Source organism: Ursus arctos, unplaced genomic scaffold (genome assembly GCF_023065955.2).
Source record: "Ursus arctos isolate Adak ecotype North America unplaced genomic scaffold, UrsArc2.0 scaffold_6, whole genome shotgun sequence".
NCBI lineage: Eukaryota > Metazoa > Chordata > Mammalia > Carnivora > Ursidae > Ursus > Ursus arctos.
In genome coordinates, this window is record NW_026623078.1 from 74,771,530 (window position 1) to 74,785,247 (window position 13,718).

Here is a 13,718-nt window from a genome sequence, read left to right on the forward strand (position 1 = left end):
ATCAGAACATGTAAGTAGAGGTACCCATGTTGTATAGACTGTAGATAAGCCTTGTCAATTACTTGATTTGCTGTTTTATGAATTCTTGGCAGTGTCTTTCTAAAGGCTAATATAGTCAAAGAATACTTATCAAATGGAAATATTTTCTTACTAAAATTCTCTTGAGTTGGTGGAGAATTAATGCCCAGCATGTCAATGCCTACATGTAGGATTGGATGCCACATTAAAAACCTGCTGAGTTCTATGCCGTGAAAGTCAGCAATGTGCTGTGTATAAAAATAGCTACCTGGGCGTCTGGGTGGCTCAGTCGGTTAGGCGTCCGACTCTTGATTTCAGTCCAGGTCATGATCTCAGGGTTGTGGGATTGAGCCCCACATCAGGTTCCACACTCAGCACTGAGTCTGCTCAAGGTTCTCTTTCTCTCCCTCTTCCTCTGCCCCTCTCCCCGATTGCTCTCTCTCTCACTCTCTTTCTCTCTCTCTGTCAAACAAATAAATAATTCTCTAAAAAAATAAAATGAAAATAGCTACCATTTCTTGAATATCCATGTGATATTAGGTACTCAACTGAGACACCTCCCTACTATATACCAGACACTTAAACATCATCTCTAATCCTTACAAGAGAGGGATGAAATGTACATCACTCGCCCACCCTAGCCCCATTTTAAAGATGGGGAAATAGAGGGTTAATAACTTATGCAAGTCACTAAGTTAGTGGGTATGGCAGAACTAGAATTTAAAACTGGAGAAATCTCAAAATCACATCACCTTTTATGGGAGTCTCCAACATCAGACTTAGACTCTGTGCCAATTGCCAATGTATGATATTTTGAAAGCGTCAGTAGGAATGATGACACAGCATGACCTTCTTTTCAGTCCATGTCCCTGGTGGCTCTTATTCTTTAGAGACAAGCCAATCCAGTCTCCATTCCAGATACACAGGACATTCTAAGCTACTTTTGGAGAGTGACGTGAACACAAGGTTATTTTTGGTAATTAATAGTAAAAAATTAGGCAATGAGAAGCACAAATATAACTCAAGTGGGAGGTTAATTAATAATCCAGCAGGATTGTAAAATGACAAGGCTGGAGATATTACTCCAAGTAGTAGAAGGTAATGCAAACTCTGTTATATGCTGTGTTTTCTATTATATAAAAATGAGAAAGAGGAGGAGAGGCAGAGACAGAGTGAGAGAGAGAGAGGGAGAGAGGAAGAAGGAGAGAGAAGCACAAGTGAATGAAAGGTGTCAAGTAAAGTCATAGAGGTCAAATGTAGGGTTTCAAGTGTCTTTGTTCCCATTCTAGCTATACAAAATAATACTTGAGCTATTGACTTAAACTTTCCAGCCTCAGTCTCCTTAAGGTGAAAAGAAGACTCCATCCTCTGTGGGGCTCCTCTGATAATAAATACAGAAGACAATCTAACGATGGTTATGGGTAACTCTTGCCCTAGGGGTCAAAATATATTCACACGTAAAATGAGGGCAGCGATAGTACCAACTTCATATAGTTTTTGTAGGAATCAACTCCATCCATATGTATAAAGCTCTTGGAATAGTACCCAACAAAATGTAAGGACCCTGTGTGCTTGCGAAGTAAATAGAAACAATATAGATAAAGCCCTTAGTTCAGTTTTTGGCACCTCGCGAAGGCTGCTCTAGATGTTAGCCTTGATGGTAATTCATATCTCAGGATGGCATCCTGTGATATTAATGAAGAGAGATGCCCTATTTTCCTAGAACAACCAAGACATAACCAAGGCCATGATTTTTAATCTTGAGGTGACTTTATGTCTCTCTCCAGACCTCACTCCCTGGGGGAAGGCATTAACGGCAAATCTTAATTACTGGTATGCTGAGATTCTAAAAATGAGAGCATATTGTTTCTAATGTGATCCTTCCTTCTGCCCAAGGATCAAGATTCCAATTATTCTTCCTCTCTGGTCCTTACGTTTTATATTTATAAAATGAAAAGAATACCTACCCCTTGAATGTTTAATAAGACTAGAAAATTTTATCATCACAATTGAAACTTGATGATGAGACAGATACTTACCGAGGACTATACTGTTTTTTAATTAATCTGTAAGAGCAGTGAAGAGTATGGGTGAGTTTGGAACTCAAAGCACTTGGGCTGGCATCCTTGATCTGTTAGTTCCTACACGTGTAGTGGTGGGAGAGGCACTTCATCTTGGCACCCAGTTTCCTCATCTGTAAAATTGGGACTTAACTCCTAGAGCTGTGTGAAATTAAATGAGATAATACAGGGAAAGGCTTAGAACAGTGCCATACATACAAGAAGCACTCAAGAACTGTTAGGTGCAATTCTTAGCCTCGCCTAACATCTTTTTTTTTTTTAATTTTAATTTTTTTTTATTATATTATGTTAGTCTAACATCTTAAAGTTACTATTGTTTAATGGGTCAGAAGATGTGAGCTCAAATGTGGATACGGCTGCTACCTAAGGGTATTTACATATTTTCATCTACAAAATGAAAATGTAAATGCAAAAATCCCTTCAAGCTCTCACCATGTATGATCCTTTGCTTTTATTTTACTTAGGAACCTCCAACTCCTTCCAGTAATAGGTACTACAAAACTGGAAAAATAAAGAAGTAAAAACCATAGTAATCTAGAAGTTGTGAGGGTAGCCTAGTAGAGACACAGTCACTATACTTTAAAGATGTTTTTTTATGTGTATAAACTCATTAATGTTTTTTTCAGGATTAAAAAAAATAAAAACTTGAAACCAGCCCGGGCTTTGCATTTCTCATTATGAGAAAAAAATTTCCTGCAGTTGAACTATATGACATTTAATGACACATGGTGAAAATTTTAGGGTAGGCCCATACTCCTCTGAGTGACTCATAATGTGTTTTCTAGAAGAAAAAACTGTCCTGTAAACCAAGATAGGCCTTCTGAGAAAATGAGAGAACCGAGATCTCGCACTGCTTCTGGAGATGTGGAAAGGCTGTTCAAGAGGACTCCTTTCTAAGTTGTGGTCGCCCCCTTGAGCCTCTAGAGTCTCCATTCACTTCATTTTAATCTTGTATTTTAATTGGGAAACAATGGACACATACCATAGAAAGAGAACTTCAGGGAGTTTTTTGGGAACCCCCTAAGTATATACATGTACGGGCAAAACGATTTAGCATATTATAATGCCTACCTCTCATCCTTATTGGTTTTAGAACCAGAATATTATAGATACATTGGAAATCTCACTGCTATTCACCCTATTGTCCTCATCCTTCCACTGGATGCAGCGAGGTCAGCGTATCTCCCTAGAATACTTTTACTCCATCAGAGAGAACAGAAAGAGCATGATTCCATTTTAAACATTTGCATAGGTTGTCTTTCGTGAGCAAAATCAAAGTTAAAAATTAAATTTTATGTTTCTGAGATTGATTTATATTGATACAAATACTAGGTTGAACTGCCTAAGATTGCCAACAATCAACTCATTTTGACTATAAAGATAGCACCCTTACATAAAGAGTCGTAGTCCACCAATTTCACTGTTTAATTCTCTGTTTCACAACTTTTAAAATACATCCCCCCATTGTTACACATTCAGCTTGATTCCAATTTTTTTATGATCATAAATTGTTATAAGATCTGTTAACAGTTTGGTCTGTCATGGTTTCATGAATTCTGGCAAAAAACATGAGGTGCTTGCAAGCAGAGGCAAAGGACTTTAATACTCATGGCCCAGTGAGCATCACAAGAATTAGCATATTTGCACCAATTTCCCTGGTCTCTCAGTTCCATGCAAACCCCCTGCAGGAGCCCAGGTGGAGATTATGCACACAGTGGATTTGTGTCATAGCTGAGGAACCCTGAGCTTAGGGAACCTGAATTTTTTATAATACACTGTAGGCAACCATGCCTGATCTTTGTTCCAGGGAGACATTGCTTTTATTGTGCTGGACGGTGAGCAAGCCTGCCCTCTGCAGACACTATCTCTTTCTCCCTTGTTCATCTTACAAACATCTTTGAAAAGTTAATTTGAAACTGAAGGACAGTTAGTGCCTTTGTTTGCAAGACGTGCAGAAACCTGAAAAACCCATGAGTAATTATCTCCTGATAATGTTCTGGTCCATACGGAAGAATTCCACTGGAACAGATATCTAAACATAAGGTGACTAGGTGTATCAGATTTGGGCTTCAACACTGGTCTTCAGATACTGACAAATTACTCTCTAAGGTCACTGCAGCAATTTTCACTCCCTCGTCAGTATAAGGTCTTTGCCTCTATCTGTTTTTCTCAGTATTTTATTCTTTCCTAACTGATGGCCAGTCTCCCATTTTTGTAATGTTCATTTATCCAATTGCTAGGGATATTGAGTGCATTTTCGTCTTTACTGGGCATTTGGGTCTCCTCATCTGTGAATTTCCTTTTTATATGCTTTTCCAGTTTTTTTTTCTTTTCTGTTTGTAGTGTATCAATATTTTATTGACCGGGAGATGTTTTATGCATTCTGCATACTGGTCCCGTTTCCTTTAAATATTTACAATTATCTTTTCTCTTCTAATCACTTGATTTTAGTTATATTTGTCATGTGTTTTGTGGTGTATTTTTTACTTTTATGTAAATGAATCTGTCAAGCTGTTGTGTACTTATGGCTTGTGGGTTTTCTTAGCATAGTGTAACAATCTTGCCCAATGTAATAAATGTATTCTTTATATTTTCTTCTACAGGTGTCAAGTACACACATGTAGGTCTTCCATAAAGATGAAGTTGTTTTGGGGTAATAGATAAGATAGGTATCTAACTTCACTCCTTAAAATAGAGACAGCCACATGCCTCAGTACCATTTGTTGACATTCCCATTTTTTCCCACCGATTTTTAAGGAAGGTTGTCCCTCTCATATAGTGAATGTTGATATCCAGCAATCTTATCCAACCCAATCCTTTCAATCTTGTTTTTCTTCAAAACTGCTTGGGTGACTCTTGAACCTTTATAATTTCACATGCATTTGAGGTTAAACATCTTGATACCAGATGATATGTTTTAGTTGTGATAATTTTTCTATACTTCTTACTGATTTTTGGGCCCCCTTAGGTATTCATTTCTGAGGTAAGTGAGTCAAAATCGGCTATGATCGAAAAATTGGTCATATTGGTCAAGTGTTACTTGCGTTCTGAATACTTGAGCCACGTGGATCTTGAGACTATATTGTCAGTTGTGAATTCATGGTTATTATACATTCTTCGTGGTTTATTTCCTTTCATCGCTAAGCCTATATCCTTCCTCATCCCTGTTACTTCTTTCTGTCTTCATATCCAATTTGTTTTATTCTCTGTTACCACATTCGATTACTATCCATTACTATATTACTGTGAAGTTAATCTTTTTCATTGCTGGTTGAGATAACTTTTTCTCTGCTTTTTATTTTTCAAATTCTTTCTTACTGTTTAAGCATATCTTCTGTCAATAACTCAGAGCTCATTTTCTATTAAAATCTATTTTTAACCTTGCTTTTCTATAGGTGTTTGTGATGGACTGAATTGTGTTTCCCTCAAATTCATATGTTAAAGCCTTAACTCCAAAGTGGCTATATTTGGAGACAGAACTGTTAAAGAAATAATTAAGGTTAAATGAGGTCATTAGGATGGGACCCTAATCCAGTATGACTAGTGTCCTAATAATAAGAAGAAGAGTCACAAAGAAAAGGCCATGCTGAGGTCAGAGAGAGAAGATAGCTATTTACAAGCCAAAAAGAGAGCCTCAGGAGAAATCAAAACTTGGTCTTAGACTTGGTCTTAGACTTCCAGGTTCCAGAACTGTGAGAAATTAATTTCTGTGCTGATGGCAGCCCTAGAAAACTAATATAGAATTTTAAGCTTATTTTATGTATTGGAGGCCTAAATAACCCCAAACAAACAACACCTTGCTTTTTATCAACATTCTGAAAAATTGGGAAATGTGTCAAATGAATGGCAGATGGGTTTTAAAAATAACCTTGGTTATTCACCAAGGCCGATGTGAAGAACCCTGTTTTGAGAACAACAGGCACATAGACTTGCTAACATGGTATGCCACTCACGTACCATTCATGGTATGGCAAACTCACTTACCACGTCCCACCAGTATAGACTGGAGCAGTCTTCCCTGAATGGCGACTGCTGGGGAATGGGGAGCTCCGGAATATGCTTTCGGTGGACTATGAAAAGAAGAAGTGCTCTCCTTCCCAAACCCTAAATTGTCCAATCAGATAATTCATTCCACATAAGGAAAAAAGAAGTAACAGGAGTACAGCAAAGAAATTACTCCTCGTGAAAGTATTTTGGCTAAAGCTGCTATAAACAGTTGTGTATAGGTTGTTTGATGAACATAATTATTCATTTCTCTGGAACAGATGCCTAGGAATATAACTTATGGGTCATACAGGATTTGAAGGTTTAGTTTTCTTTTCTTTTTTTTTTAAATTTTGTATTATGTTATGTTAGTAACCATACAGCATGAATGTTTCGTTTTCTTAAGAAAGCGCCAAACTGTTTTGTAGTTAGCTGTACCATTTTATGTTCCCATGTGATATGTGAGTGATCCAGTTTCTCTGCATTTTTGCCAGCATGTGAGGTTGTCACTATTCATTTTTTTAGCCATTTTAATGGGTGTAGGGAGACATCTCATTGCGATTTTAATCAGCATTTTTCCAATGACAAATTCTTTTGAACACCTTTTCATATGCTTTTTTGCCATCTGTATATCCACGTCAGCGACATGTCTTCTCACGTATTTTGTTCACTTTCTAATTGCATTGTTTGCATTTTTATTGTTGAGCTTTGGTTTATAGCTTTTAGATAAGCATATGTACAAGATATACACATATTTGATATATACATATATACTGAGATGATATATATTTGAGATATACATACAATACTGTATATAGTCTAGATACTAGTCCTATCATGTATGGCTTGTAAATACTTTCCCCCATTCTGTAGCTCTTCTTTCCTTTCTCTTACAGGGTCCTCTAATTCTCCATTCTGTTCCATTGGTCTATATGTCTCTTCTGCCAGCTACACACATTCTTTTATTATTATTATTATTATTATATTTTTTATTATATTATGTTAGTTACCATACAGTACATCCCTGGTTTTGATGTAAAGTTCGATGATTCATTAGTTGCGTGTAACACCCAGTGCACCATGCAATACGTGCCCTCCTTACTACGCATCACTGGTCTATCCCATTCCCCCACCCCCCTCCCCTCTGAAGCCCTCAGTTTGTTTCTCAGAGTCCAAAGTCTCTCATGCTTCATTCCCCCTTCTGATTACCACCCCCCCTTTCTTTATCTTTGCGCGGTGGCAGTATCGTAGCCAATGAGGTTTATCCGAGGCGCGATTACAGCTACACACATTCTTATTACGGTAGCTGCATAAGAAGTCTTAAGATCAGATTGACTGATTTCTTCTCCTTTATTCTTCTTTCTCAAGATTGTTTTAGCTATTCTGATCTCTTTGCCTTTCAATGGAAATGGTAGGATAATCTTGTCTCTATCTACAAAAACTCATAGTGGGATTTTGGTAGGAATTACCTAAAACACGCATACCAATTTGGGAGGGATTGGTGTCTTTTCTATGTTGAGTCTCAGACCTTCTGGTACTGCTCCCGCCAGGAGAGAGGGGCTGCTGCTTCATTACTGTGAGGTGGAAGCACAAGTCCAGGTTCTCCACTTGGCGTCTGTTGACCCCCAACGGGAAGCTTCTTGTTGCTGCTGGACCCGTGGTGGGAAACTTGGCTCCAATGGGATCTCTACTGATACTGCGTTGGGGATGGCCTCATTACTACTGGTGATAAGAGAAGTCTTGACTTCACTGGGCCTCCTCTGATACCACCCCAGCCAGGAAGGGAAGGGTACCTTGTTCTGCCACAGTAGCGGTGCAGGTAAAGGGGGGCCTTGTTATTGGCAACATGGACGAGAGTTCAGGCTCCCTACTTGGCCTTCTCTCACACTACCTCAACAGGAGTGTCGGAGCATTTTGCTACAGCCTCATGAGGGTGGAGATCTGGGCTCCCCACTCAAATTTGCTAGATTGAGGGTGGGGGGCAATATTTTATGTTTTCCCTGGCTGGAGTAGAGTAGCTGTTATCTAAAAGTGTTCTTTTTTTTTTTTTTTAAATATTTAATTTATTTATTTGACAGAGATAGAGACAGCCAGCGAGAGAGGGAACACAAGCAGGGGGAGTGGGAGAGGAAGAAGCAGGCTCCTAGCGGAGGAACCTGATGTGGGGCTCGATCCCATAATGCCGGGATCACGCCCTGAGCCGAAGGCAGACGCTTAACCGCTGTGCCACCCAGGTGCCCCTAAAAGTGTTCTGTCTTGTTAAGCTGCCCATGTCTTCGTTCTTTGACTAGAGAGAGCAGTCTTCTATGGGGGCTTATTTTTCATCTGTACCTATTGGCCTTTCTAATTTGCTGGGTTATCTAACTCGAAGGCTGGGATATGTGATATAAAATAAACAAAGGCACTTAGGATGTTTTCCTTCCGAACGTTTTCATTCCTGGGGCCCTGTGGTCCCTAGCTGGTGTGTTTTTTCCTCTCCCACATTCAGAGTTTTTATGTTTGTTTCATACATGCTGTCCAGGGTTTAACTGCACTTATCAGCACTGATAGGGAAAAGTACATCTATTCCATCTTCCAGGAAATAGAAGTCCCCTTCTTGATTTGTAAAGAATCTAAAGAGTTAAAAATACACACGAGATTATCACTCAGAAAAATTTTGGAGACAACTCTTTGTGTCAGTACATACGGATGTTCCCTGGCCCACACACAGCAAATTTGGAAAACAAGCTAATGTCTAGCCCCCTAAAGCAACTATCACTGGCAAACTATGTTCCTGGAACATGCTATTTACCATCGCCAAAAAGCATAGCAGAAGCTCAATGATATGTGAATGAAAGAGAAGATCTTCCTGGTTGGGTCACACCAGAATGCCAGTCCGTTGATGCCAGGTTGCTGGAATCCATGACTTGCAAATTTAAACTCAGCTGGGAGACATCTCCTACCTATACTTTGGCACTATCCATCCACCTATTTTAGAAGGAAATCCACCTGTATATAATTTCTTTCTGGAAGATACTCTGGTTTCCCTCCTGGATTCCTGTTATAGTGCCAACATACCCATGTCTTCAGCTGCTGATGACCAGCAGCTGAATCCTTTAGTAAAACTATTTCTTGGCAACAGAGTTTTCTCCACGCAAGGGCATAGCTCTCCAGGGAGCCCTGGCCTGGACAACGATTGACTCACGTAGGCATACAAAGTCCCAGTTTTCTGCCGCAGTTGGGGACGGCTCTGAATGGCTCTGTGCGGTATCAGATGCAACCACATTCTGGGTCAATTCACATGTCCCTATAAGTGCATCTATCTGTGGATAAACTTTCTCCTTGCATTGTCTGTATTAAACTATTATTTTCAGGGAAAGTATTTTAAGACACTCTTAATTTCCATTTCTCCCTTGAGCCTTGCATTTCTCTCTTTATTGTTCTGAATTGGGTGCAAAACAGCATCCACATTCATTTGTGAGCAGAGAATTTTGTTCTTGTGCCTTGGTAACTCACAACGATTCAGTATGGAATTATTTTGGCTTAAGATACCCACTTCTCCAGGAGTTCTTTCTCTCATATGTTCTGGGGTTTCTTGTTTTGTTTTGTTAAGATTTTATTTATTTATTTGAGAGAGAGTGAGTGAAAATGAGCACACAAGCAGGGGCAGGGGGAGTGGAAGAGGGAGAAGCAGGCTCCCCAACAAACAGGGAGTCCGATGCGGGGCTTGATCTCAGAACCCTGGGATCATGACCTGAGCTGAAAGCAGACGCCCAACCAATTGAGCCACCCAGGTGTCCCTGTTTGTTTTGCTTTTTATGGAAATCTAGCTCAGCCAAGCCAAAATACACTTCATTCATTTATCCAACGAATGTGTTTTAAGCTGTCATTAGGTATAGACACCAGGAGCAAAGTCTGCAACCTACCACACAGGGGGGCGGGGACGGGGCGGGGGGGGGGGGGATTAAATGTGTCAGCCTAAACAATATGCCAGGTATAGTGTCTGATACCAAGCAATTTTTCAAGGAACAGAAAGCATTTACTTTGCCTTTTCTGCATCTTGTCTGTGACTATTAGAAAAACAAACTAAGCTTGCCATTATTTGGTGATTGTGATTCTTGGTTACCTTTGGAAAAGAAAGGTGGGTATTAAAGGAAGTACCACGTATGGCTTGGTCTCTGGGTCAGACTGTCCCGATCGTCCTTTCCCGGCCAGGCTGTCCATCGTTATGAGTAAACAATTCTATCATAAAGAGACGTGGTTGACCAATCTCTGCACTTTGTCTGGAATACCATTTTAAATACCTCTTCCGAAGGAAATGAGAAATGCTGTTGTGACATAGTCATCAAATGTCTGGAAGCTGTAGTTAGTGGTGTATATTCTAGTTCCTGGGGCCTTTATAGTTGCCTCAAGCTGTCCAAAGACCTGAGAACCAGTTGAAGAACTTTGACATGAGCTCAGCCTTCCACTCCAGGACCCATCTCTGAAAGACCTTTTTATCAGAATAGGCATTCAACTAAATTTCCTGAGTTCCTACTCTGTGCCGGGCAACCTGCTGGTCCCTGGAAATGGACAATCGTTAAGGATTGGCCCCAACAGGATGGGTTGCAGGGCACACTTTAGCGGGACACATGGACGAATACTCAGTAGCAGCAGAGTGTGCAAGGTCTAGGAGAGCAAGAAGCCCAGGGGATTATGGCATCACTGAGTAACCAGAAGGGAGAGATGAGTCTCATCACTCTGGTCTGGAATGGACCACAGAAGGCTGTTTGATAGCAAAGTAAGCTTGCTCTTTCTAGGCGAATCTCAAAGGGATGATGGGACACTGATTTAGTGGAATGAAGACAAACTTTGATTTAGACACACTTGCGCTTCAATCCAAACTCTGCTTTTTAGCTGTTGGCTTGCAATCTTGGGAGCTCCCCGGGATGAATCTGAAACTGGCCCCCACACAGAAGGAAGCAAGAGACTGATGAGAGAGGCACAACACTGCAGGGGGGTAGGTGGCAGGTTTAATAAGCAAGGGGACTTACATATGAGGCTTGCCCTGGGCCCCACAAGACCAGTAGCTCTCTGTGCCGGCCCACCAGAATGCTAAAATTTGAATGGGGTTCAGACGGTCTCCAGGGCACCTTACACCCTCAAGGCTGCTTTCTTGAAACATCTCCCGGTGTGGAAATGGTGGACAAATGTACGTTCCAGGGACAGGGGAGGGGGTGAGGAGTCTCTGAGTACCCCAGGGCCAACAGTGGTTACATCCTCCTGATGACCTCTAACATCAGCTGTGTGAATTTATCATCACTTTTCTCTTTTTTCCTTATCTGTGCTGTGGGCATAATATCGCCCATTAAAGTTGTCTTTTGTTAGAATTAATGGTGTAATATACGTTGGGGATGTATTAAGCATGCAGTAAATGGTAATAGCCACCAATATCCCAGCATGGCACAGTCTCTGAGAAGAGTTTTTTACATGGACATAAGTCAGAATCTCAGATTTTCCATTCAGCATCATTTGACCTACAAAAATTATACAACTTCTATGAGGTTCAATTTCTCCATCTGAAAGTGGAGATAGTATATTGTAAAACATCCGAAATGTAAGATCTGTTTGACAAATATCACTCTCCAATTGTGAGTCTTTCATGAAATGATTTATCCAGATTTATTTTGAAATTATGTATCTTTAACCCATATTAAGTCCTCTACTTTTTTGGCCCGTAGGGTCTCTCTCCTGCTTCCATCTGAAAATCGAATGTCAGAGAATCACGTTTTGTCCCAGTAGGGCTACTGTCTAGAGGTTGATAACCTTGTTCACTGGGAATCCACAGTGAGGGAACCAATAATAATCTTGGAGGAGGGGATTATATGTTTTGTTTTGGAGACCATTCTTCCTCTCTTCTTTTCATAAATATAACCATGAACTTGGAGATGGCTCAATTATTCTTTTCTAAAGAACTTAGTTGCTTTAAAGTTACAGAAAATATGCACGAGCCTGTGTATGTGTGTTATGTATGTGGGAGGACTTTGCATGTGATGATGAAGATTAGGAGAAATATGGGGACAGAAGATAGCTCCCCTGGTCTACCTTCTTGACTTTCAGCATGGTGTGTGGGCTTCTGTTGACCCCAAGACGGCCTCTACAGGATGTGAGCTGCCCAAGGAGAAACTCTCTTTTCTCTAACTCTGTCATCTCCTGTACCTCCTACAGCATCTTGCACTTAATTCCTCTCCCCACCTTATAGGCTATCAATGCCCTTCACCTCCAAATTCTTTAAGGATCCATACAAATGCCACCTTTCTCCTAATCACTAATGCTTCAGTTTTAAAAATGAATATGCACTCTCTAATTTGAATTATGATGAAGTACTTACTTCCTTTACTCTACTAGACTGCAAGTTTTTGAAGATAGGAACCTTGCCTGATACAGCTCTTTATTGATCACACAACTCAAAAAAAACTCAATTAAAATATATTGAATAAAGCAATATTTCTGGGAGAGCAGGAAAAAGAAACAGCCACCTTACGATAAGATTAGAGATAGGGTTAAAAATAAATCTCATGATCAACTCTGATGAAAAAGCTGTACTACCCTGTAGGGTAACTGTTGGGTTATATACCTCCACCTAGCACTGAAATAGGAACTTGTGTTCTTGGGAGGAGGTGCTGGAGGGGAAATGGTGTTGCTTATCCTGCATCCCCAGGGACTATACACAGAAGGTTGTCAGTCACTCTGTGAAAGAGTCAATGAGGGTCAATGTTGCTCCTCTCAGGCAAGACCCTCCTATAGAAGAGAGTAGGAACACTCTTTTTTTTAAAAAAAAAAAAAAAAAAAAAAAAAGATGTATTTATTTATTTATTTTAGAGCGAGAAAGAGAGAGAGCGCAAGAAGGAGGGGCAGACAGAGAGAGAGCATCTCAAGCAGACTCTGTGCTAAACGTGGAGCTCCTCTTGAGTTTTGATCTTGTGATCCTGAGATTACGACCTGAGCTGAAACCAAGAATTGGATGCTTAACTGACTGAGCTCCCCAGGTGCCCATGAGTAGGAACATTCTTAATCCCAGGTAAACAGCAACCTCCTATCTTCCAAGGCTTTACTGAGACACTAAGCGCTTTGCTCTTTTCCAGAAGTGATGAACTTGGGTCTCCTTTCCCCATCTTTTCTTTTTTGTAAATTTAAATTCAATTAGCCAACATATAGTACATCATTAGTTTCAGATATAGAGTTTAACAATTTATCATTTGTGTATAACACCCAGTGCTCATCCCATCATGTGCCCTCCTTAATACCTATCACCCACTTACCCCCATTCCCCCACCCACCAGCCCTCTAGCAGCCCTCAGTTTGTTTCCTCTATCTTTTCTAATCTTCTTTAGTTCAAAAGCAGCAAGGACCAGAAAGCTAGCCAGAATTAAGATTCCAGTCTTAATCCTTGAGGCTCAAATCTGATTAAATCTGTCTGATATCATAAAAACCTTATGGGGATAAAAACGTCTAACCGTGACTCTGTGACTTGCTGAGTGATCTTGAACAAGTCACTTTCTTTCTCTGGTTCTCTACATCTTGTTTGTAAAATAAAGTTTTTTGGCAGAAATATTAAGTTTCTTTCTGGACAGTGAAATAAGACCGTTTGCAGGGTAATTAGAGAATAATTATGCT

General features: G+C 40.1%; 1 pseudogene; it reads left to right on the forward strand.

Moving 5' to 3' along the window:
* Positions 1-7,308: 7,308 nt before the first annotated feature.
* Positions 7,309-7,369, forward strand: LOC125281078 (U4 spliceosomal RNA; annotated as a pseudogene).
* Positions 7,370-13,718: the final 6,349 nt, after the last annotated feature.